This window comes from Gossypium hirsutum, chromosome A06 (assembly GCF_007990345.1).
Source record: "Gossypium hirsutum isolate 1008001.06 chromosome A06, Gossypium_hirsutum_v2.1, whole genome shotgun sequence".
NCBI lineage: Eukaryota > Viridiplantae > Streptophyta > Magnoliopsida > Malvales > Malvaceae > Gossypium > Gossypium hirsutum.
In genome coordinates, this window is record NC_053429.1 from 15,646,801 (window position 1) to 15,652,235 (window position 5,435).

Genomic DNA, 5,435 nt, shown 5'->3' on the forward strand with positions numbered 1-5,435 from the left:
TACATAACATGTGCATATCATACAGATCATGTGCATGTCATATCAATCATGTATATCAAAATCCCATGTATCAAATTCAAAATTCAACCCTAGGGGTATAATGGTAATTTTTTACCTGGGGCAAAATAGTCATTTTCATATCATAGGGGTAATTCCATAATTTTACCAAAAATAAGGGTTTTCCATGTTCATTAACGGTTATTAACAATTCATGTGTGCAAACAGTGATTCTGGCCCATTTTTAGCGAAACCGAGTTATTGGGCCTAAAACCTCTAATGGGCCCTACATAGCCGATTTTTTCATCTAGGCCTATTTAGCCTATAATTCGTAACGATATTAACAGTTTTAACATGCAATTTAACAGATTCCCATTTTCTACCAATTTTACCCAAATGGGCCAGAAAGCCTATTGGGCCCTATTTCAGCCCTTCGAGGCCCAACTTACCGTGAATGCCAAAAATTACGCTCTTACCTTTTCCAATGTTCCTGATCATCATCTTAGTGAATCTAACTAACTAATGAGCGTTCGCTTGCTCACAAGTCCTCGAAATGCCAGAATTTCAGCATTTCGGCTTTTCGGCATTTATCGCTTTAAGCTATGAAAAAGGGTTCGTTACACACCTGATTTGCGATATTCCTCGACGAAATCTCCTACACATTTTCTCCTATAATCAACCGTTAGTGGATCAGCTTACAATAATCAACCCAAATCAAGAACCATCTATAGTAAGCACTTACACATTCGGCCACCCTCCATAATGGCCTTAGAAACCTTACCTTTGCCGAAATTGATGACTAGCTCTAATTTCTCCGATGATCCAAACTAATCCAAGTCCACCCTACGCCTTGCTACTCCTCTACTATACAAACCATTAAAAGATTTAAAAGAAAAAACTCAATAAGACCCTTACTCACATTCGGCCACTTCCCCGAACTAGAGAGGTTTCGGCTTTTCTTAACCTCCATAATACCGAATTGATTAAGGCCACGAGCACTTACCAAGGTTCACCTACCCAAACGATTCCAATCCCGTGTTAACTCCGATTCAATGCAGTCCCAGCTCCAAAACACTAGCAGAAATCGCACCACAAGGATCATAAGAATCGGCCACCAAGTTACCCAAGGGTGCTGTGCTTTCGACTTTTGGATCACTGAAGAAAAAGTGGTTATGGACCAAAAAAGGGTGTTTACAAAAGAGTTGAAAGGCTTTTAAAATATCAAGAATCGGCTAAAAAGAAAAAGAACAAGTGTATACCTTTATAGAGAAATCGACTTCCTTTGACTCCTTCGGGATTTGGCTTGCTGCTATTCATTTAGCAATGAAAAGAATGATAGGTTCGGCTTTTACTATAAATGAAACAGAGGAAGAATAAGAGGTAGAGAGTTTGTGGAAGAAATAATGGAAGAGAAAAGAGAGGGATTTGCTTAAGAACAATCGGCACAAGTGAAAAGAAAGAAGGAAAAAAAAAGAGAAAAATGCCACCCTAAAACCCAATAGCCGAATTTGCACTACCTTCCCCTTGACCGGCCATCACTTCTCCCATTTCAAATCTCCTAAAATCTCTCCTAGATACGCTCCCCCTTATCCCTCCATCATCCCTAAAATCTCTCCCCTTATCACTCCTTAATCCATGCACTTGATTAATTCAAACTCCTCCCACAGAATCCACTTGGGTTCCAACGCTTACCCTTCCTGCACATAAAAATAAATAACCTTATTTATCAACACAGGGAATCAAACCCAGGTCTTCCCCTATGCTCTACACGCTACCTTTTTAGGAGCTTGGTGGCATCACCCTTGCCACTTTACCAAAGCTCTTTTTGTGATACAATTTACCCACAACTTTACATAAGGTCATCTAGCCAGTACCCCTAACTCTTAAGTCCAAAATTTAAAAATTCCAGCGAGTTTTGGCCAACACATGGGCCTTCCATAAGCCCATTTACATACTCAAATTATGAATTTCACAACCACATACCAAATTTTAAAAACTTTACTAAAATATCAAGAATCGCGAAAAACCCGAAAATCAGGATGTTACAGATTCTCTAATGTCTTAAAGTTTAAACAATCAATGCATAAATGCCTATGTTTTAATTCAGGATATATCAATCAAAATCATAAATCAGTCAAAATTTATCCTAAATATGATATGAGAGCTTTTCAAGAGAACAAGGCAGTCATTCAAGGATTTTTCTGATAATGAAATGAATACCCCCACACTTAGGATGTACATTGCCCTCAATGTAAAAAGACAGATATAAGAATATAAAAATAAGATAGGGAGAGAAGTGAAACTTCTTGAGTTAAAAATGGATAAAATTCCTGGATTGGCGAGAGCGAGTTGTTGGAAATAAAGCTGGAGGACAAACATGATTTTGAAGAACAAAAGGAGAATTGGGAGAATAATTTGGTAGTAATCATAAAGATAAGCCGTGTTTAAAAACAAAAGAATCTTCAAAAATTAATGAAAGAAAGATAAGATTGATAATCTAATTTTTCAAGTGGCACGGCCAGTTCACACGCCCGTATGGATCGTGTCCCGTCCGTGTTTGTCGTGAAGTGAGATGTTATCACACGGCATGTGGGCGCGCCCGTGTATCTAGGCTGTGTGGCTACATGATCATGTTACACGACCGTGTGTGATGTGGTTCACTTCTCCCAGGTCGTGTAGCTCTGCACACGCCAGTGTTATTTTGATAGTGTTGTCCACGGGTTCTAGACACGGGCGTGTCGCACTCCCGTGTTCATTTGGCAGATTTGACCACTGTCAGGTCGTACGCCTTTGGCCACTTATCGCATCTTGTGTTGGGGAAGGTAACTTTTACTGTGTTTTCGTACGGCCGTATCGCACGCCCGTGTTGATTTGATAGGTTTGACCACAGGTTCTAGACACGGGCGTGTCAAACACCTGTGTTATTTTGGCAGGTTCGCCCACGACCATGTCACATGGCTGTGGTGATTTATCATAGCCCATGTTGGGGAAATCTTTGCTCGGGTTGCCTCCCGAGAAGCGCTTATTTATAGTCTAAGCTCGACTTACCTCTCCATTGAATGGTCATGGTGGTTCAAGGAGTTTATACTCCTCATTCCTGCTATCATTCTCTTCAAAATAAGGTTTCAGACGAGTGTTTTTCACCTTAAAAGTGCCGAACTTAGGATAACTTACCTCGACTGTACCGAATGGAAAAATGCTAAGTACTGTAAAAGGGATTTCTTCATTTGGTGTGGTAGTGACAATGTGAGGATCTGCGGCATCTATCCAACCTTAAGTTGATGTGGGAAGGTGTTGAGCTCGTTCTGTAGTAGTTTCAGTTTATCGGGCGTTCTCTGTTTATGCATCTGCCATTCATCTAGCTCCTCGATTTGTAGCCTTCATTCTTCATGAATAGGTCCTCTACTATTGTTTGAGAATGGCTCATGTACTTCCTTCGGACTTATCTCTTGCAAAGTGGGTTGTATCATATGGTCAGTTTTAGTAGAATGGTTTACATGATCACCTTCAATTTCCAATGTGTTGCCAGAATTGTGAGCTTGAAGGGTGATTGTTTCGTCTCCCACACGAAGTGTGAGCTCACCTGTGCCAACATTAATAATTTTTTTAGCAGTTGCTAAAAAGGGCCTTCTTAGAATTAAAGGAGTGTTGCTATCCTCCTCTATTTCTAGAACAATGAAGTCAATGGGAAATATAAATTTTATTATTTTAACTAGCACATCTTTAATAATACCCCTGGAAATCTTATAGTTTTATCTACTAATTGAATACTCATCCTAGTCTGTTTGGGTCTCCCAAGACCTAATTGTTTAAACATTTTGTAGGGCATGGAGTTAATACTAGCCCCTAAATTAGCTAATCTATTATTAACATATAAACTACAAATTAAGCAAGGAATCATAAAACTCCCTGGATCTTTTAGTTTGTTGGGTAGTTTATTCTGTAGAATAGCTGAGCAAATTGCGTTTAGCTCCACATGCGACGCCTCATCCAATTTCTGTTTATTTACTAAAAGCTCCTTTAAAAATTTCATTGTGTTTGGCATCTGTGATAGGGCTTCAATAAACGGTAAGTTAATATGTAATTTTTTTAAGAGTTTAAGAAATTTACCAAATTATTCATCTGAGCGGTCTTTCCTTGTCGCGTTGGGGTATGGCACACAAGGTTTATATTCGACATTCACTAATTTGTTTTTATTATGACCTACCTTACCTAGACCTCTGCCTACCACAGTTTCTTGTATCGATTCTAGCTCAGGCTCAATGACTCATTCGTCATCTTGAATATTAATTGCGTTGAGCTGTTCCCTTGGGTTGGGTTCAATATCACTTGGCAAGCTACCTTGTGGTCGTTCGGAGATTAGTTTGGACAGCTGGCCTACCTGAGTTTCGAGCCCTTGGATCAATGCTTGATTTTTAATTGCTGCCTCAGTGTTTTGGAAACAGGTTTCTGACACTGAGATAAATTTAGACAGCATCTCTTCAAGGTTCGGCTTCTTCTCTTATTGGTAGGGTGGTTGTTGGTAACTTGGAGGTGGTCTTGGATTTTCTTGACCTCCCCATGAGAAATTTGGGTGGTTCCTCCAACCTGCATTATAAGTATTACTAGATGGATTGTTTTGAGATCGAGAATTATTACCCATGTAATTTAATTGCTCATTATCCATGTTGTGGCCATAAGGTTGGTATTCCGAATTGCTTGATCCACCTCCACTTGCTTCGCACTGCATTACTGGGTGAACCTGTGAAGAACTAAGAAAACCATCAATTTTTTTATTCAAGAGTTCTATCTGATTAGAGAGCATGGTGATCGAATCGACGTTATAAACACCGGATGTTTTTGTTGGTTTTGTCCTCATGACTTGCTACTGATAGTTATTCAGCGACATCTCCTGTAGAAACTCATAAACATCTTCAGGTGTTGTATTATTGATGGTTCCACCAGTAGTTGCGTCAACCATTTGCCGAGTCGAAGGATTCAGGCCATTATGGAAAATTTGAAACTGTAGCCAAAGCGGTAACCCATGGTAAGGGCACCTTCTCAGTAAGTCCTTGTATCTCTCCCATCCATCGTAAAGAGTTTCTAAGTCCATCTGCACAAACGGAGAGATATCATTACGTAATTTGGCCATTTTAGCCGGCGGGAAATATTTTAATAGAAATTTTTCGGTTACTTATTTCCAAGTAGTGATTGACCCTCGTGGTAACAAGTTCAACCACTGTTTAACTTTGTTCCTCAATGAAAAGGAAAACAACCGAATACGTATGGCATCATCAGAAACGCCATTGATTTTAAATGTATCGTATAGTTCCAAAAAGTTTGCTAAGTGAGCGTTGGGATCTTCATCCTACAAACCATCAAACTGAACAAACTGTTGTATCATTTGAATTGTGTTAGGTTTCAGTTCTAAAGTATTTGCAACTACAACAGGTCTAACT

At 39.4% G+C, this 5,435-nt stretch overlaps 1 non-coding gene across 1 annotated transcript; it reads left to right on the top strand.

Moving 5' to 3' along the window:
* The first annotated feature begins 5,015 nt into the window (after nt 1–5,015).
* On the top strand, nt 5,016–5,122 carry LOC121231277 (small nucleolar RNA R71). Its single transcript, XR_005929340.1, has one exon. It is a non-coding gene; the product is annotated as a small nucleolar RNA R71 (small nucleolar RNA).
* Nucleotides 5,123–5,435: the final 313 nt, after the last annotated feature.